The sequence below is a fragment of the Nesoenas mayeri genome, assembly GCF_963082525.1.
Source record: "Nesoenas mayeri genome assembly, contig: SUPER_W_unloc_1, whole genome shotgun sequence".
NCBI classification, from domain to species: domain Eukaryota; kingdom Metazoa; phylum Chordata; class Aves; order Columbiformes; family Columbidae; genus Nesoenas; species Nesoenas mayeri.
Window position 1 is genome coordinate 210,713 of NW_027660045.1, and position 21,907 is coordinate 232,619.

General features: G+C 39.5%; 1 pseudogene across 1 annotated transcript in view; it reads left to right on the forward strand.

Annotated features, from left to right (window-relative positions):
• LOC308051487 (adenomatous polyposis coli protein-like) overlaps positions 1-14,873 on the forward strand; it is a 30,809-nt pseudogene extending 15,936 nt beyond the window's left edge. The window contains exons 3-5 of the transcript in view: positions 8,360-8,476; positions 9,475-9,689; positions 10,189-14,873. The product of the transcript in view is annotated as an adenomatous polyposis coli protein-like (transcript). The remainder of the gene's footprint in view (positions 1-8,359; positions 8,477-9,474; positions 9,690-10,188) is intronic.
• The last annotated feature ends 7,034 nt before the right edge of the window (positions 14,874-21,907 follow it).

Sequence of the window (21,907 nt, forward strand, 5' to 3'; positions counted from 1 at the left end):
CTTTACCAAACGGGAGCTCCCTGCCCAACCGAGCGTGGCTTTCGTCGCGTCTGACCGGCAGGCTACCAAAACAAATGGGGTACCCCAAATCCAAAATAAAAGCACCTTCTTACCAATCAGAGGTCCGTCGAGAGCAGCGGAGGGTCGGTCGCGTCCGATGCGCTCCCCAAGAATACCTCGGTGCTAGCCGGAGCAGGATCAAGACGCGATCCGCCTCAGCAGTGCTCGCGAGGTCCCACCTGGGTCGCCAAAAATGTTGGCAAAAAGGACACATAACCACGGACGTAGTTATATGCGGTGCTTTTATTCCAGCGCTGGGAAACCAGGGGTTCACACCCAAAGCTGGCTTCGACCACCGATCCAAAACTCACTACATTTATACAACTTAGTTACATACATATTCATCACAACTCTTAACAACCATTAGCATATTCCACACCTATTCTAACACAAACTGTCTATCTAACCGATGCTAAGTAACATTCGCATGTTTTCGATTATTTCTAAGTTACCTGTTTTAAGAGAATATATCATAAATCTTTGTCAACTAGAAGAATAGGGTACGGTTATATAAGACCATGCCTGAATGCACATCTCCCTGGACACAGTCCGAAAACTTCAAAATAAGGTAAAAATCTTGGATACGGCATCTTAGATACAGTTTACTAAACCAAGAATCTTAGATACAGTTATATAGTTTACAAAACTAAGAATCTTAGATACAGTTTGCAAAACAGAAAACTAATTCAACCATAAGAAAACTAATTTCAACTATTTGATGCAAAACTTATTTCAACTATAAGATGTAAAAACTAATTCAACTATAACATGACAACCTTATTAACACACTATTTTAATAGATTCAAAATAACCAGACAAGTTAATACAATATATTCTCTTAAATTCCTAAAAGATTTATAACTGCGCAGTTTATAGGGTAACATACTTAATACCATCAGTATATACTAATAATTGAATTAATATCTTAAAAGTTATCTTAACCTATTTAAAAGATCAATAGCTTAACCTTAATATCCCTTCTAGAACTTGATCAGTTGCTAAACTTCGATTACTATGGTAGAGATATCTCATAATTTTACCTTATCTATGCATTAACTATCTAATCATAATATCACCCTTTTGGATCTCCTGCTGATTGTTCAAATTGCCATTCTCCACAGAAGGTACACCACCTGCTTGCTAATAGGCTTCTAGACCACCAGGTCTGCGAGCATCTGTAACACTGAATTGGGATCCATGGTTTACATCTGAAACAGTCCTCACAACTTATCTCCCTCCTGTCCATCTGCATCCATTGAATCTTTTTTGAATCTACTTCAATCCTTGGCCTGTAATGACACAAACATAACCTTTTCCCCAGGTTATCAATTGATGTGGCCTTTTTAATTGACTAGTGATTTGACCATAACTAATGTAGGTTCTTTCTGATTTAGCATGGCCTTGGGTCATACTTGCAAAGTATTTAATCAAATACAATGCTTTTGACAATTGTTTTTGTGGTATTTCCCCTACTTCCCCCCTTTTTTAAAAAAACAAACAAACAAACAAACAAACAAAGTTCAGAACCAGATATGTGCATTGGACCTTGACTACGTACTCAAAATCACAAATCAAATTTAGAGGTTCCTCCTTAAAAAGCTCTAAGTAATGTAAAGCTGTGTCAAGTTCTGCTAATTGGGTTGAACCTTCAATAATTTTTACAGAATGATGCCAATTGTTATCTTCACACCAAACCACTACAGCTTTATGAGACTTCCCAGAACCATCAACAAAAACTTTGCAAGTATGTAGGATCAGACCAGATACAAGTATGGCCTATGACCTGATGTTAAAGACTTGCAGGTTCTGCAGCAATTTACATTTAGGCATGCCAAAAGCTGTGCTGTTAAGAAAACCGGCTAGTGCAATTTATAAAGACATAGATTACAAATAAAAAAAAAATCAGAATTAAATTTCACGAATGGTACATATATGACAAAAGGATCATGGTCTATTAAGACTTAAATTCATTCCCCGCATTTTCTTTATCAGAGTGACAATTGGTATATAACAGTCGGTAGGTATATCAGTTTGCTAGCAATCTCATCATACTGTCCCACAATAGCCACAGGTTGTTTCTATGTTGTAGCTATAAATAGACAAATCTGCAAGTCCAATTGAATGCAGTCAGCCTGTAAGGTTGTCATAAATTTATTCCTCAAAGTTTCTAACTCCATTTTGGTTGTCCTATTTATTGGATATTATTTTCCCTTACCGGATCGAAGTCCTGTTTCAGATCTATCAGTGTAGTATTTGCTTTATCGAAACATTGGCTGTTAATACGAGTGGAAATACAGCATTTGAAATTTCCTTGGAGATTTCTCACTTGCAGTAAGCAGATCTGCGCCATCCAAGCAGCTTCTTGTAGGCCATGCAACTAAACAGAATTCTCAGAAAACGTTATTTGAGCTTACAATTTACTTAACAAATCTTAACCTAAGAGAGGTATAGGACTTTCTGGCAACTATAAGAATTCATGTATTTAAACTTTGTTCCAAATTTGGCATTCCATTGGTCTCAAAAAATGGCCTTTCTTTCGTTCTCTCCCATGACCTCAAAAACTAGCATGGTGAATTTACTAAGAAGTCTCTTACAACTAATTACCACAGAATAAGTCTATCAACAAGTTTTTGGTTTAATTTTCCAGTTTCATTAGAACTATGGGTCTGCTAAGGATGCCTTTAAACTTCACCCTCGGACTGCTCTATTCAGTATTACATTGCTGCAGTGCAGGGGAGCGAGAACCTCCCTTTCACTGCTTTAAAAGCGGGGAGCCAGGTTTTTCCATTTTTTTTTTCTTTCTCTTCTTGCTGCAGTTTAGATATAACCAAGGTCACGCAGCTGGCATAATGGCTGGTACGAAGTAGGAGGCTCTGGGAAACTTCTCAGTTACAATGAGCTGCACACAGGCCTGGGATATTTTGCTCTTTTGTTTTCCCATTTCATTCCAATCATAATACACTTTATATGCAATTTCAAGTAGCTCAGCAATAGTTACATTCCTTAGCTCCATTTACCTTTTACTATTTAGAGATGTCAAAAAACAGTATAAACCAGTATAATAAACATAAATCCATTATTCTGTTTTCCTAGATCCAAATCAGTTAATATTCTAGCAACTTTTAAATACAACCTCTTTCAAATTCACAGCTATCATAGCATTTTAACAATTTAAATGCTTTTCTAACAATATAAGCAATTACTCTAATGTGTAAGGATGCATCCTAAGGGGGAGCAAGGTGGAATTTTAGCAGTGGAACCGGTTCCCATTTTGTAATTATCTCCCCAAACAAGATTCTTTTGGTACCAAATATGAATATGCAAACTAAAATACTGAGCTCAGATGTGAAAACCAAATATCCAGTTCAAATATGCAGATGGATCACAGTCACACTAATTTAAGACAATATCTCAATTTTTGCATTGCACCTGTGGGCCGCTTACTGCTCAGCCAGGTGGAGGTACCTCTGGGTCTCCCTGACAAAATAGGTCAGTGTGCACTGGAGCCCCATCGACACCCGCTCCCCTGCCGCCGCAGCGAGCTGGACTGGGCAAGGCCTTTTTTTTTTTCTGTTTTGTTTTGGTTTTTTTAGTGTCTCATCTGGTGCGCTACAGCTGTTATTCCAAAACCAGGATTCTTTACATGGTATGCATATGGAAAAGCCAAATCCACCACACCGAGATGAGACACAGCCTGTCACAGAGTTGCGCAAGTCTGAATGCTGGAATAAAGGTAGCATGCTGGAGAGAAAAATAACAGCTACTACACACAAAATTTTACTATCACATTCACGCAGTAAAGAACTAAATTACTCATGATCTTCTGTATTATCACAAAATGCACATTTTGAGTCAACGGATGATTTAGCAGACTGTGAACTTATTGTACCATATAGCACAGACCTACCAAAATTGCAACATGCTTAAACAGATACCCACAAAGAAAACAGGTTAATAAGGAAAGCATCTTGCAGACTTTAACAAGTTTTCTGACCTGTGTGTTATCAGTTAATTCTCTCAGCTTGTTGAAGTTCAAATCGCCCTGCCTGTAAAACTGTCTGAAATGATTTAATGATTTCTTGTAGAGATTTATTTTGTCCTGCTCTTCTGGCCTCAAAAACAACATTAATCACAACAAAGTGTTATACTTCAAGATTGTATTCTCTGGACACTTTTCCCAATCATTTAACTTATACAGCAGGCAACACTGATTTCAATATTTAACAAGATCTTCCTTCCTTATAATTCCGAGTGCTTTCCTAAGTTTTAAAACACCTCCCAATACTGATTTTTTAGGAACACAACTGAAAACAATTATTCCTGACCCCATCTTGCAAGTAAAAACCTTGATAAGAGGGAGGGAGGGGGAGGGCTGCTTGCAGCGTGAACGGGAAAAGCAGGGAGAATGTTTTACGGTGCACTTAAAAACAATTAGTAAAACAATTAACTCACATTCCTAACAAGCTGCTTGATTTTCAGAGAGGCAATACACAGGAGCACATAATATGTACTGTAAAACTCGCAAATAACACGTTGATAGCAAACACTAGCATTCTCTACTGCTAATCTCAACACTAGTGTTTCCTTAGCTTCTAAGTTTTCAACCTGCTTACTGATGGCCTCTTGAAGATGGTCAATAAATTGCATGTAATTCTCATTGGGACCCTGATTAATAGTTGCAAATGATTTGGCTGCTTTGTTGGTTTCAGACACCGCTCTCATAGCTTGATATGCAAGATCTGTTGACTGCCTCAGGATTTCAGAAACTTATCGTGTCTGTAGTTGTGGTGTGTCAATTAGTGTCTCTTCCAGGAGTTGTGGGATACCTGCCCCTTTCAACGAATCCCCATTGTTCTGTCCTAAATGATCTATAGCTGTTACATTGGATAGGTCTAATTTTGCTTGAGTTTTTTTCATGGTTCTTATCTGATCTCGGGGCAACTCGTACACATACTTAACTTTTCAAGAAAAATGCTTCAAATCCTCATCGTCTTCCGAGTCATCAGCTAACACGGACTTGAACGGTGCTGGAGAATCATTAGTAACAGGGGGGTTCGGAACAGTGCACATTCTCGCCAATACTTTCTAGCATCATAATTATTCGTATAACCTAAGTCCCCAAGCGCATCCCCTTTCCCGTCACGATCAGCATGACCGCGTTGCTGACTGTTGGATTCACTCGCTAATAGCTGATCTGATCTTTCACACAGTTCTTTTGCCCAGTTCTTATCCGGCGACTCCTTCTACTTTCTTGTAGGAGTTAGAGGAGTAGAAGGCGGTAAAGGCGGACAGGAATCAGTAAAAGGACTGATATTACACTTATTTACGGCTTTAGCATTTTCAGCTTTCACCAGTTCTTTTGACAAATTGTCTGACTCCAGTTCTTTGGACTTCTTGGTCTCTTTAGGGTCGTGTGATGGTACAGAAGGCCATCCACTCGGTAATTTTCCTCCCCCTGCCGCAGACTACTGTATCATCGGGGGTGCCGATGGCACAACAGGGGATGGAGTGGGGAGGGGGTCAAAAGACATGATCCGGGTAAACTTCACAGTCATTTTTAGGTTTGTTATCAGGCTGCAATGCTGAAAAAATTCCAGCAACTGTAGCTCACTCAGCCTTGAAGTCTTTTAAGGTGGAAATTATAAGCTTCCATGGAGTCGCTAATGATTTAGTTTCTTTATCATCTCCATTGCTGACCTTATTCCATAATTTCTGCCCTTTATCGTCCCAAAGTTAACGTTTAAAAGCCTTCTCGTTTTCTCCCGGGTAGCCCTTAATTCTACACCAAATTAATAGTCTACATATGTTACTTTCTTCCTATTTAAGTCCTCTCATAGAGAGAATATGCAAGAGGAGTTTAACTATAGCTTGTTCCTCGATGTCCTGGTTTTGTTAAAAAACAAGTTTCTCTTTCAGTGAATTTTGCCTGTCAGCTAAAGCCTTCATATTAACTGCATTTTCCTGGAGAACCAGACACATGTTTTGGTAAAACCTAGCAATGGAATGCAAACTTATTGATAAGCATGGATGGACATCTCGCGAGAGGGGTGACGAGAAACAACTGACCAACTGTGTATAACATTCCATTCACGTGAATACTTCATATAAAATGGGAGATCACGAGGATCTCGTTCCTTTTCCCTTTTTTTTCCCTATGGCCGACATTAGGAGAGGACCTTGCTAGTCGTCCCTGTGAACTGAGGCCTAGTGAGAGACTGAATCCAGCTCTGGTTGGCTGTGGAGTCTAATCCAGGACTTTGGGTGCTGGCTCTGCAGTTGCTGAGACTTTCAAGATTGGTTTTGTATATTTTGTATTATTTTCTCTATTCTTATTAGTAGCATTAGTAAAACATCTTTAATTTTTTTAACTCTCTTCTCTCTGTCCTTCTTTTTCTCTCCCGATCACCTGTCCTGAGTGGAAGGGGGGAGAGGGAGGGGCAAAAGGGGGGAGTGGGGGGGAAGAGGGGGTTAACAATACATCTGCCAGGGTTTTATTGTCACCCCGCAATCTTAACCCTCGACACTCGAGGATATACTTTGCCCCATAACTTCACTCTTCCCTCCTCCTGCTCCCAGCCGCTCACCTTTTCCGGGGCCGCCTTCAACAAAATTTATCTGCGGAACGTCTGTACGCCTCCGCCCGGTTCTCAGTCCAGCTGATCCGCCTCCGGCTTGGCTGCTCCAGGCTTTTCCCCGATCTTAGTGGTACGCCATTCAGAGTATCACGTCGGGGTCACCATTTGTTGGAGCGATAAAGGACTCAGCAAACATTTCAATTCAATGTGAATCACGCAAAGCCATTTATTACAGAAACAAGCCTCCTTATATATGCAACTATATTCTAATCACGCGTCCACGCTCCAAGCATGGATTCGCTAAATGAGTATCATGGGCTGTCCATGCGCTGGAGTCTCACTGATGATACGTCCGATGATTCACGCCATGCCAGGACCTCAGTGATTGAGGAACGCCCCTCTTTCTCACAGCAGATTCTGTTCTCAGCTTCTCGAAGAGGCCTTGAGATTCCTTTGAGCCTGACTAATTCAGCAACAAATCTTTATCTATCAAAACCCCTCCACAGAGTCCTAAAGAGATTATTGGCTACACATTTGCATATTGGTTACACAATCAGTTTACCACTAGGTATGCTCCCTGAGGAGGGGTCTCAGGCTGGGCTTGGGTCTTCCCTCCTAGGGGTGTGATTTTTTGCTTTATAATGAACATATAATGAGCAAAGTTCAGCTAAAGGACACTTTATCTAACAGTCTTAAGATATATGTTAAACAAGACTCAACTAATTGTCCAGGCTCCAGAATGTCTACACTGCAAGGACAGTAGTCCCTGTAGTTCCTAATAGGGAGGTTCTCCAAATCACTCTTATCTATGTCAGAGGAATAGACTGACCTGAAACTAACAGGATTTACATATCTTTAGGTTAGCAATTGCAGACAGGATTCATTCTTCTAAGTGGTAATGACTACACTGTGATGGGCCTGGGAGTACCTGGGGCAGGGTATTGTTTGGGTCCCCCACCTGCCATTGCCTCTCTGAGCTCCTTTGTGGGTATGCAGATGAGCTTTTATCACCTTACAAGGATATATGATTTTGCGTCAATGAGAACATCCATAGATAAGTCTTCTATCAAATATATTTAATGAGGGTTATACATGCTTACAGCAGCCCATAAATGGATGGAGTTAAATATTTAATGACTGTCCACTGTCTTGACAGTTGCACTTTGAAGCATGCTGCTGCCAAGAACAAGAACCTATACTGAATGGCTACCCATCTTTGACGGATAACTATTCTGATTATAAAAGACGTAGTGTATTCAAAGAGTTTGATTAACATTAATAAAGGTAATCACACCATACCTCTGAGGGACAAGTTAGTATGATTGTCCTATTTTACAAGTGAAAAAAAGCTGAAGAAAAAGATTTTATAAATCTCTCTCCTGAGACTGCATAATAAGTACAACAGGCATCAGAATAGAGCACAAATGTAAGTTTTTGGTCCAATTTTTCAGCCAATGTGGAAAACAGGGAACCTGCTTTCAAATCTTTATTTATTTATATACAAATGCCAGTATCTCTGATCAAACTTCATACTGAAATCTTAGGACAGTCTAGCTGGCAATAGAACAAAAAGTGAATTTCAGCAAAATAGCTAGTTCAACAGCTGAACATTGTCACTGTTACTGAGTTCTGTAGTGTTCCAGAAATCCAGGAGGAAATGCTGATAGCTTACTAAAGGAGTAGCTATTTTTGAGATAACGTTATTTTTCTTTCATGTTTTCCAGGTCCTTGCAAGTGTTTTGAGGAACTTGTCCTGACGAGCAGATGTAAACAGTAAAAAACCTCTACATGAAGTTGGAAGTGTGAAAGCACTGATGGAATGTGCTTTAGAAGTTAAGAAGGTATCACGTATAAATGTTTATGAGATAAATTTTGGACAGATTGCATTAATTTTACATAAAACACAAATATTGTTACCCCTTTTTGACATAAGCAATTAGTCAAATAGTTGCAGTGTTTCAGGTACTTTCCTTTGAAGAAGAGAATTGTTTTGAGTTAAATGGGCAACAGATCACAACGTAGCAACGACATCTGGGAAATACTAGTGTTTCTGTAGTTTTATTTACAAGGACTGATAGCTTTCACACTTCAGTTTAATGAGCTATGCTGTTCCAATAGCCTTTTTAATAATTTTTCAGTTTTAATAAGACCATTTTCTGGTTTTGTGGATGTAATTCTAGAGATGTCTACTTGATATCCCACCAGGATTATATTCCATCCCAGTGTCCCCTGACAGCTAATCTACAAACTTTTTCCTGTTATGGCAGCTGACAAGTATTGTGGTGCATACTTCTGAAACTTTCTGGCAATCAATAGGAAAACCATAGCTGAGGAAATGAGAGAGAAGCAAACAAAAGTAGATATGTGTGCACTGCTGCTTGCCTCTAGTTTATCAGCACAGAAAGCAGAGCCTGAAACATAATTCTCATTTGTGAAGAAAAGCTAGAGAAATAGTGGCACATGCAGTAAAACAGAAAGCAAAACATTGGTCATCAACATACAACACAGCAGAGATTTCATGCCAATCAAAAATAAAATTCTACAGTGAACTGGAAAGAAGCTAAATTCCATGGTCAATGAATTCTGTGATTTGCAAATCTGGATTAGAGTAAGTGAGGCAGTTTGTGTCTCCGAGCTGTATTTTTAGACGTTGTGCAGGTTCAGTGGGAAATACTTCTTTAGGTTATTCTTGGTTCACATTTTCAAAGCTATCTTTGCATCCATGAGAGATAGAAAAACAAGTTTGTGACTACCTCCTTGAAGTTAACTTGCATACTTCTGAGGGCTTGTGATCAATAGTTGAAAAATCTCTAATTCTGTCATTTTATTATTCTCCTAGGAATCCACACTAAAAAGTGTCTTCAGTGCCTTATGGAATTTGTCAGCACACTGTACTGAGAACAAAGGTGATATACGTGCTGTTGATGGTGCTCTTGCATTTCTAGTTGGTACACTGACATACCAGAGCCAAACAAATACTTTAGCCATCATAGAAAGTGGAGGAAAAATATTAAGAAATGTTTCTAGCTTAATTGCTACTAATGAGGACCACAGGTGAATATACTTTCTATTTTTATAGTTGTGGTACCAAAAGTATATTCAATAGTTTGTATGACCAAGGCTTAATATGAATGCATGTTTTAAGTATAATAATTAAGCATTCATTTTTTAATTGACATGATAAGGCAAGTATTTAATTTAGATAACAGGAATATGCAAAAGGATTAATATATCTGCTGCTTGTTAAATGATTAATTGTACTAAAAGCTTTTCCTGGAAAGAGAGAGGAAATTAATAAGTTACTATCAGCCACCTGGAATGGTTTATATGGAGAGGATAGTGTGTGAGCAAACTGTCCATATTTGTATGGGATTTGATTAACATTCAGATGAAAACCTGATGAAAAAATAAGGTAAATTTGCACTGAAGAATTAATAATTATCCTTACTATGGGTTAAGCTTGCCTACAGCACAATAGATTTTTGTTTTCTTTTGTCTCTTATCCTTTTGAAATGCCACTTACTGATTTTTGGTTTTGATCACTCAACACCAGGCAAATCTTGCGAGAGAACAGCTGCTTACAAACCTTGTTACAGCATTTGAAGTCACACAGTTTGACAATAGTCAGTAATGCATGTGGGACCCTGTGGAATCTTTCTGCACGAAATGCAAAAGATCAGGAGGCACTGTGGGACATGGGAGTAGTGAGCATGCTCAAAAATCTCATTCACTCAAACCACAAAATGATAGCAATGGGCAGTGCTGCAGCTCTAAGAAACCTGACGACAAATAGGCCAGCAAAATATAAGGATGCCAACATTATTTCTCCAGGATCAAGCTTACCATCTCTTCATGTTAGAAAACAAAAGGCACTGGAAGCAGAATTAGATGCTTAGCATTTATCAGAGATTTTTGACAACATAGATTTAAGCCCAAAAGCATCTCACCATAATAAGCAGAGACATAAGCAAAATATATATAATGAATATGTTTTGGATTCCAGGCGACATGATGATGGGATTTGCACATCAGAGAGTTTTAATACTGGTCATACGACTGTACTTTCACCATATTTAAATGCTACAGTATTTCCCGTCTCCTCTTCCTCTAACAGAGGAAACATAGAAAACTCTCAATCTCAGAAAGACAGAAGTCTCAATAAGGATGGAGCAGTAGGTTTAAATAGCTATCATCCAGCTACAGAGAATACTGGGAACTTCTCTAAGAGAACAGGAATGCAGATTACTGCTGCAGCTCAGATTGCCAAAGTTATGGAAGAAGTAGCAAGCATGCATATTCCACAAGAAGACAGAAGTTCTTGTTCCACTCCTGAAATGCACTGTTTGACAGAAGATAGAAATGTCCCAAGAAGAACAGCTGCTGCCCATACTCACTCAAATACATGCTTTCCTAAATCTGAGAATTCAAACAGGACATGTCGTATGCTTTACACAAAACTGGAATACAAGAGAGCTTCAAATGATAGTATAAATAATGTCAGCAGCAGTGATGGCTATGGTAAAAGAGGTCAAATGAAACCTTCCATTGAATCTTATTCAGAAGATGATGAAAGTAAATTTCATAGTTATGGTCAATACCAAGCTGACTTGGCACATAAGATACATAGTGCAAATCATAAGGATGACAATGATGAAGAGCTAGACACTCCTATTAATTATAGTCTTAAATATTCAGATGAACATTTAAATTCTGGAAAGCAAAGTCCCTTTCAGAATGAAAGATGGGCAAGGCCTAAGCATATAAAACATTATGAAATAAAACAAAATGAACAAAGGCAGTTAAGGAGCCAAAATGAAACTTATTTCATGTACACTGAAAGTGAAGATGAGAAGCGGATGAAATATCAGTCACCTTTTGGACAGCAAGGGTGTGTTTCTTCTTTTAGATCAAGAGGATCCAATCGCTCAGAGCAGAGCAGAGTAGGCTCAACTCTTGGAATGAATCAGAAAGTAAGCCAGTCCTTGTGCCAGGTTGATGATTATGATAATAAGCCAACCAACTATAGTGAACGCTATTCTGAGAAGGAACAACACAAAAGATGAAGAAGATAGACCAACCAATTATAGCATAAAGTACAATGAAGAGGAACATCATGTTGATCAGCCTATTGATTATAGTCTAAAATATTCAACAGAAGTTCCTCCCTCTTCTCAGAAACCATCTTTTACTTTTTCAAACAGTTCATCAGTGCAAAGCACTAAAACTGGCCATATTTCCTCAAGCTGTGAGAATGTATCAACCCCTTCAGGTAGTTCAGAGAAACAGAATCAGCTTCACCCAAGTTCTGCACAGAGTAGAAGCAGTCATGCTCAAAAGACTGCCTCCTGTAAGACTCCCTCTATTAATCGGGAAACTATACAAACTTACTATGTGAAAGATACACCAATATGTTTTTCAAGGTGTAGCTCTTTGTCATCTTTGTCATCAGCTGAAGATGAAATAGGACATGTTCAGTCCACACATGTGACAGATGCTAATGACACATTACAGAAAGCAGAACTAAAGGAAAACAATGGGATTCTGCCTACAGAAGATGCAGTAAGTGAAGTTGCATCATCATCTCAGCACATCAGAACAAAATCTAGTAGACTTCAGACTCCTAGTTTATCTCCTTCTGACTCTTCTAGACATAAAGTTGTTGAATTTTCTTCAGGTGCCAAATCTCCTTCAAAGAGTGGCGCACACACTCCTAAAAGTCCACCAGAACATTATGTGCAGGAGACTCCACTCATGTTTAGCAGATGTACTTCTGTAAGTTCCCTGGATAGCTTTGAAAGTCATTCAATTGCTAGTTCGGTTCAAAGTGAGCCTTGCAGTGGAATGGTAAGTGGTATTATAAGTCTCACTGATCTTCCAGACAGCCCTGGACAAACAATGACTCCAAGCAGAAGTAAAACTCCATCCCCTGCTCAAGGAGCTCAAATAAAGAGTGAAGTAGCTAAAGGCAAAGTACCTAATGCAGAAAAGAAAGTCTGGTCCTAGACAGGTAGCTATAAATGAAGCTGTTCAACGGGTTCAGGTGCTGTCAGATGCTGATACATTATTACATTTTGCCACAGAAAGTACACCGGATGGATTTTCTTGCTCTTCTAGCCTAGGTGGTCTGAGTCTTAATGAACTGTTTGTACAGAAAGATGTAGAGTTAAGAATAATGCCTCCTATACATGAAAATGAACATGGAAATGAAGCAGAACCTGAACAGCCACATGATACAAAGGATAACCAAGAGAAGAAAGCAGAGAAGCCTACTGAAGCAGAAAAAGACATTATGGATTATTCTGATGGTGATGATATTGAAATATTGGAAGAATGTATTATTTCTGCAATGCCAACAAAATCTTCACGTAAAGCCAAAAAGCCTTCTCAAGCATCTGCTTCAAAAATATCTCCTGTAACCAGAAAACCAAGCCAACTGCCAGTTTACGAACTTTTGCCTTCACAAACTGGATTGCAATCCCAAAAGCGTGTGAGTTTTACACCTGGAGATGATATGCCACATGTATATTTTGTTGAGGATACACCAATAATTTTTTCAACAGCTACATCTTTGAGTGGCCTCACAATAGAATCACTACCAAATGACTTGGCCAATGTAGAGAACGCGGGTACAAGGGCAGAGTCAGGGGAGTTTGAAAAGAGAGGCACCATTCCTACAGAAGGTATAAGTACAGATGACTCTTGGAGAGCAAAAAGTTCAACTAGGACTGCCCCAGGACTGAATGATGACAAAACAGAAGAGGGTGATATTCTGGTCAAATGTATTAACTCAGCTATGCCAAAAGGAAAAAGTCACAAACCTTTCAGAGTGAAGAAGATAATGGATCAAATTCAACAAGCATCTTTATCTGTAAGTAACAAAAATCAGTCAGAATGTGATAAAAAAAGCCAACATCACCAGTAAAGCCCATTCCCCAAAATAATGAATATAGAGCATGTGTAAGAAAAAACACAGAGCCTAAAAGCTATATTAATGATGAAATAAGCTATTCAGAGAACAAAGACACAAAGAAACAGAATCTTAAAAATAATTCAAGATATTTTAATGACAAATTTCCAAATAATTAAGAGCGTGTAAAAGGAAGCTTTGCATTTGATTCCCTTCATTATTATATGCCTATTGAGGGAACTCCTTATTGCTTTTCACTGAATGATTCCCTAAGTTCTTTAGATTTTGATGATGATGATGTTGACCTTTCAAGGGGGAAGGCAGAATTGCGAAAAGGAAAAGCGAAGACAATAGAAACTGAAGACACTACTAATAGAGAACAGTCTTCAAATCAGCAACCAAGTAATAGGACACAAGTTTGCCAAAAATACCCAACAGGCAGAAGCCAACCTAAAACTTTCCTAATTCTTAAGCCAGGGGAGAAGAGTACATTGGAGTCTAAAAAAGTAGAATCTGAAAATAAGGGAATCAAGAATATTAGTGGCATTCCCAGAAGTGAATCTGCTTCAGAAGGATTAAACCAAATTCTCAATAGTGGTGGATCAAACAAAAAGGCTGAACTATCTAGAATGTCAACCACAAAATCTAACGGAAGTGAATCTGACAGATCTGAAAGACCTGTTCTGGTTCGTCAGTCCACTTTTATTAAAGAAGCTTCGAGTTCAGCTCTAAGACAGAAATTAGAAGAGCCTGCTTCATTCGAATCTCTGTCTCCTTACAGGTCAGGCTCTCCCACTAGGTCCCAAATACAGACTCCAGTTTTAAGTCCATCTCTTCCCAATATGTCTTTATCCACTCATTTAACTGCTCAGACTAGTGGTTGGCAAAATGTACCCCCTAATCTGAATCCTTCTGTAGAATATGATGGGAGACCAGCAAAATGTCATGACATAGCCCATTCTCATTCTGAGAGTTCATCTAGATTGCCAATCAATAGATCAGGAACATGGAAGCGTGAACATAGCAAGCATTCCTCATCTCTTCCTCAAGTGAGCACTTGGCAAAGAACTGAAAGTTCTTCCTCAATTCTGTCAGCTTCTTTAGAATCCAGTGAAAAGACAAAAAGTGAAAATGAAAAGCAACATGGAAGTTCTGTTTCTAGACACAAGCAAAGTAAAGAAAGTCAAGCATCAGCAAAAGGTACTTGGAGAAAAATAAAAGAAATTCCTCAAATAATGAATGATCCTCAGTATTCTTCCTCAGGTGCAACAAATTACTCTGATTCCAAAACTCTAATTTATCAGATGGCACCAGTCTGCTTTTCTGCATGAATAGAACTGATGGTTCATTTTCTGAAGTAATGATTAACATTTCTGCAGTCACATAATGTGCATAGATAGTTATGATGTAACAATTTACACTTTCTTTGTGCTCCACAAAAAAATGGACAACTGTGTAACCGTAAAACCTTGAACAAAATTATTCTACTTGAACTAGATTTTATCTTAAAGTAAGTAGAATGTTTTTGCTATGCTGTAACTTGTTGTATATTCTGGTACTTGAGGTGACGTGGCTGCTCTTCTATTAATGAGACATGGGTGATATCTCAACAGACGCTAAAGTGAACACTTCAGAATAAATTATTGCTATATGTAAATTGTATGTGTTACTTCTGCATTACATAAAACCAGTGTATTTTATTTTGAGATGTCACCTTATAATGCATTGTATAATGTGCGTACACTTAAGGCTTGATCCAGCAGAATCTTACACCTCCAATATTCACTCTTCTTTATCACTGACAAATGGCTGTTGTAGGATGTTTATAATCACAGCAGGATCAGGCCCTAGGTCTGAAATAGTTTCACACATCTCAGGTGCATAACAAGGTTAAAAGCAGGGTATTTCCAGAAAGCAAGCAGTGTAATTGTTTTCACAGCTGCAAGCCTGAAAAAATATTGGATTTTTTTAAAATGTTTTGTTTTACAAAAATCACTTTTAATAGGGGAAAATAATGTAGAATGTGAAATAGTGACTATAAGATGAAACTTTAATTCTATTTGAAATCTTAATGCATTATTTATTTTTAAAAAATATTATCAAGGGAAAATATTGCAAAAATCCCATGACAATAAATTTCTCTATCATAGTAGAAAAAGTATTATATGGAAACCTGGACATTTGCTGCCTCAAGTCTTTTTGATGTGAATATGGTTTGTTCTAAAACCTTTAAAATTATAGCCTGAATTTAGATGAGATTTGGTTCAACATAGAAATGCTTAGGAGAGAATATAACATTTGCCATTTTGTGTGTGACTGAATGAACCATTAAATGGTATCTCAGTTTTGTTGTATCTTAACTTGACTATTCTAAAGTTAGTATTCTAAATAATTGGTAATCAGGATTCAAAATGCCCTGATTTCAGGAAGCACTGACATAGAGCAATTTAACTTTACGGTATCTTTAACACAGTTGCAGACTGTACTGATACTGTAAAATCAGCTAATTGAAGAAACTTCTAAAACCCATTTTGGAGGTTTTAAAAGCAAGCATCACCTTTACTGATGAGCTGGCACACCCACGGGGATCATTCTGCCTAGTGGGGGGCCCCGAACAATTCCCAGACACAAGTTAAATCCACAGATCACACATATTCATTACATTTCCAAAAATTCTTTGCATATGTATTAAATTCCTTTGTTATTCAGCTAGTAACCTGCTTGCACTGGTGTCGCCACCTTTTCTTCTGAGAGCAAGGGCGTCTCCTACCCTTCTCCTGCTTATCTTAACAAATATCATTCTTGTGACTTAACACCTAGTAAGTGCCTAAAGTCTAACATCTGTGAACCTTATTCTTATTGACTTAGTAAATGCCTAAAATCTATGACCCTTATTCATATAGACTTATTTTACTACTGATTTCTGATTTTAGGTATCATTATCACATCTGTGGCTTTTGTACTTCATCTGATATTGAAGTGAATCTGGTTTTTACCTGAATTTCAGCATATGTCATGCACTGTTTATGAACAGAAATGAGATACTGTCAGCAGACAGAAATCAATTTAGATTAGTTTAAAAGCCAATACTAAAATATCTTTTTGGAAGAGGTGATATCCTTTTAAAGATGAAACAGATAGAGAGAGATTATGTGATTTTTTTTTAAGTCAAGACTTTGCATTGGAGTAGAATAGAGAACACCACCCCTGTTTTTAAAATGCAAGAAAATTTTTCTTATAAATGATATTTTTTTCTGCTGGGTTTTGAACTACTAATTTGAAGGTATACCACACAATCCAGGATTGTCACTTGACATCAGCTGTACACCTAAATCCTGTTGATTTAAGAGTTTTAAGTTAAATTGAATCCATATAAAGCAATTCTTATTTCAGTTTTATAACCAAATAATTTTATGTGTATCAAATACCAGAATGTCTTTGAAAATTATAATGGCTTCTCTAGTTAGTCTTGGAGGTACTTCATGACCATTAAAATTGGGAAGTTTCTCTTAATATCCTCATAACTAGCCTATATTTGTAGCAAAGATAGGTAAGATAAACTATCCAACTATAAGGATAGTGAAACACTAAAATATGCTTCCCATGGGAGTTTTTACATTTTCATTATAGAAGTTTTAAGAAGAGGTTTAGCAAATATCTCTCAGGGATGGACTTCAGTATATTTCATATTGCCTGTATGCAGAGATGGGCTTAGGTGACCTTTTGAAACGCCTTCCAAACCTACATTTTTCTGATTCTATATCTAAAATGCTTAGTACCCATTAAGAGCCTTTTTGAATATTTAAGGACATGCATGATGTTTGATTTATCTATTGGGATCTGGTGACGCCCATCTTGCCATTTAATTCCCAGAAACTGAATCTCTCGGGCAGGTCCCTTGACCTTACCTCTCTTTATGGCAAAACCAGCTTTCAAAAGAATTTGAATTATTCTCTCACCTTTCTTGAAGACTTCTGCTGCTGTATCACCCCATACAATGATGTCATCAATGTACTGCAGGTGTTCTGGAGCTTTACCTTGTTCCAGTGCAGTCTGGATCAGTCCATGGCTGTGTTTCCACCCCTGGGGCAGTCAAATCCAGGTGTACTGGATACCCCTCCAGGTAAAAGCAAACAGTGGCCTGCATTCTACTGCCAAAGGAACAGAGAAAAATGCATTAGCAATGTAAATTGTGGCATACCACTTGACTGCCTTTGACTCCAGTTCATATTGCAGTTCTAACATGTCCGGCACGGCAGCACTTAATGGTGGCGTAACTTCATTTAGGCCACGATAATCTACAGTCAGTCTCCATTCTCCATTAGGCTTTGGAATAGGCCATATAAGACTATTGAAAGGTGAGCGAGTCTTACTGATCACTCCTTGACTCTCTAGCTGTCAGTTTATGAATGGGGATCAGGGAATCTCGGTTGGTGCGGTATTGTCATCTGTGCACCATCATGGTAGCAAATGGCACCTGTTGCTCTTTGACCTTAAGCATTCCTACAACAGAAGGGTCATCAGAAAGACCAGGCAAATTAGACAGCTGTTTAATGTTCTCAGTCTCTACAGCTGCTATACCAAAGGCCCATCGATACCCTTTTGGGTCCTTAAAATACCCACTCCTTAGGTAGTCTATACCAAGGATGCATGGAGCATCTGGACCAGTCAAAACAGGGTCCCTCAGCCTTCAATACTGACAGATACTGACCCTTTATGATTCAATGGCATCATTGTACATTGTGCACCAGTGTCTACCAGGGCTTTATACTCATGTGGTTCTGACGCACCAGGCTGTTCCGTCCCAACAGATGGGATGAGGGATGAGTTAACTCTAGACGCGACACGCGCCCTGACTCAACAGATGAGACCAGGTATGAGTTAACTCTGGGTTAATTCTGCGCGGTTATGTGAAGTGAATGACAGACAATCACCTCCGGGGTCCAATTCAATTGTGAGTTTTACTAAAAGTACTTGTTGGAATATTGGTTACAGCGAATAGTGACTTGGCAAAAGCATAACGGAACTTATCAACACATTAACAGCAAAAATCCTACTACGAGCGGTGTATTGGCAACCATCAGTAGCTATAATATGAAATTTAACCAGAAATCAACAGCAGAGCTTAAAGATGGTGTTATCCTTATATGTTCAAGAGGGAAAGAGAGAAAGAGAGTGGTAGAGAGGGAAGGAAAACTAAGGTATAAGGGAGAGAGAGAGAGAGAGTGATATATATATGGAAGGAGAGACAAAGAAATGGGGGTATAGAGAAAAGGAGGGAAGGAAAGAGCAGAGAGAAAGGAAGAAAGGAGTGATCCAGTCTCTTACGGTCCCGTAGTGTGGATGACAGGACTTGTATGATGATGTGTGGCCTCGGTGTTCCACGGCAAGGATGCTGGGGTCAGGAGCACAGCGTCCTCCAATGTCTGGTTCAGAGTGAGGGTCCTCAGGGTGCTGGATTCCCTTGGTGAGGCCAAGCTGGTATTTCCTTCGGTGAGACTGGTAGGCCCCTCTGGTGAGGCCGAACTGGTATTCCCTACCTGTGCTGTTTTAGGTGAGCTTTTTATAGCTCCCAGAGTAGAGGAAAGTCTGGGGCGGGGAAAGTGGTGATTTCGAAAGAGGGACAAGTCTGGACAAGTCCTGGGCCACCTTGAGGGGTCTCCGCTTTGCCCCTTTGTGTCATGCAGAAAATCCAGGGGGAAGTGGTGATTGCAAAAGATCAACAAGTCTCCACAAGTCCCGGGCCATGTTAAAGGGTCTCAGCTTTTCCCCTTTGTTTGCCGAACTGGGCATATCAGGAGATGGGGCTATGTGCCCTCCAGCACATCCTCCATCTCTGGTGGGTCAGCCAGCCTGATCTGTGGCTCATTGTTGATATGCAGATCGCAGTTCCCCCTGCTCTGAATATGTCATCTCCTGGCTGAACTAGTCTCCCCACAATGCTTTCAGCCATGATCCTTATCAATACCCAACACAGGACACCGAATCCACAGAGTTCAATAAAGTCTGTTGTCATTGTCCCTCTCCTCCACCTGGCTAGAGGCAGGGCCCCACTGTGCTTTGCACAGTGTCTGGTAGAGAGACACAAGAATCCCTCCTACTCTGGCTGGAAAGCCTCCCACTGGAAACTGGGCAGTTTTTCTCTCGGGAGCTTTCTTTTTCAACTCACGTACTCGTTCCTGTAGGTCAGCAGTGGGCTTGCCATGCCAATTACTCATATCTTCTCCCTGGTCATGCAGAAAAAAACATAATTCACCTCGTGACATGTTGCATTTGTCTCGGGCTGATGCTGCAGAAGGTCATCTCTTCCCAGTATCTGTGGCTCAGGCCCGTGTATGTGACGAGTAGGTTCTGTCCTCCTTCTTGGACAGTTTGTCTCACTGTTTCTCCACAGCTGCAACACAGGCTTGTAGAGGAGAAGAAAGACTGTCTTCATACTGCTGCAACATGTCTGCTACTTCACCCACAGTTGATAGAACGTCCTTTGAAAGGGTGAGTAATCCTTAAGTGTGGGCGCAAGACGGTGGTGTGCTCTGCACAAACTTCTGCATTATACCTCGGGTACATGGCACTTCATCAGGATCTATAATTGTCTGTGGGTCACTGTAAATTATCTCTCGCACAGCCAGTTCTCTCAGATACCTAATACCTCTCTCCATAGTAGTCCATTTGGTTGGGTGGCATATGATATGTTATAAATGAAGACGAGTCTTTGAGCCAATTAATTAATTTTATTAAGCAAGCGAATTTAAAGCAAGCGGTAATTAGGCAAAACAGCGCTGGGTGACCGGGGGAAGCTCAGTTCCACCAATGGCACAAAACTCAACTTTTCATATGTGCTTATATATGTTATACACTTGTTCACGCGCTGGGACACCCTGACGAGTTAGCTCCTGGTTGGCTAGTCGACAGTGAAAGATGTTGCTGGGTGTCGCTTGGTGTTTCTGCCTCTGGAGTTCTGTTATCTGTTGCACCATCTGGGCGCTCTGTTATCTGTTGCACTATTTGGGCGCTCTGTTATCTGTTGCACCATCCGGCCATTGGCTTGGTTGGGGTCCGGCATCCGGCCATTGGCTTAGCTACTATTTTTTACAAAATATAATGAAACTTGCACAAGCGCGATTACTTCTTACAACGATATGCATAATATGATTGAACCCTACTCGATTTGTTCAACAACCTTGACCATTATCTATTACAATATCATCTTTTAAAGGGTACCTGATTTTTACTGCTGACAAAATTCTTCTCCAGATGCTTTGACTTGGTTTCTTCTTTGCAATTGCCTTATCAATGCCACCATCTCTGGCCAGGGATTCCAACTGACTGACTTCACTGCCATCTAAGTCCAAACTATTAGCCCCATTGTCTCAGCATCAAATGAGCCAAGTGACAATTGGCTTGCCTTCAGGACAGCTAAAGTCTTGTTTCACAGTCCTCAGCTCCTTCAGAGATAAGGAGCATTCTATTAGCTTGTCCTTTGCTGGTCGCTTTGTTTTAGAAGGACCCACTGATTGCTATGGTGTAGAATCCAGGGGTAGCAGTGGAAGGAGTTTAGAAAGGGCTATGGGAGAAGCTGTAGAAGGACCCTCTTTTTCCTCCTCTGATTCTTCTTTGTCATCACCTTGTTCTATTCCAGAAACAACCTCTCCCTGCTCTGTGGTAGAAGGACCCTCTGCTTCCTCTTCTTCATCTTCCTCCACAATGGATTTCAATTGTGCTTTCTTTTGCTTCCTCGTTTTTGGGGCAACCAATACTGCTGAAGTCTGAATGGCCACATTACATGTTGTGGGGGTTTGAGTGGATGCAGAAACTGATGTTGCAGTTGTAGTGGCTGCTCTATTCAAGTCAGGAACTGGAGCTGCTGCAGAGTCTGTCGAGAGGGGAGCACTAGCTGTCACGGACGTTGTAGCTTTAAAAGTGGCAACTCCTGTCGCAGGAGTTAGAATCGCTGCAGTACTCCTAAACAGTTTTATCAGCACCAAAAACTTGACACACATTCCAGAGACTAAATAATACCAACAAACTTCGCTCAAGGTCCAGGGATATTCAAAATTCCCAAAAGCATCTGTAATTTGCTCTAATGACACAGGCAGAAAATAGTTAAATAGCTCTCCTAAAATCTCACTTCTGAAACTGAGAAAACAAAAGGCACAGGTCTCTTTAATTTCTTCTGCTTCTACCGGAGAATTCCAAAAATGCATACTCCCAAAGTATGATAACAATGAGTAGAAATACATCATGGACTTAACTAAAATCACATAAATCAGTGATACACAACCCAGGAGCAAAGCTATTATAACAAGTTTATGTCTACTTCCAAAAGTTATGTTCTGCACAAAAACATAAACAAGAAGAATTAACC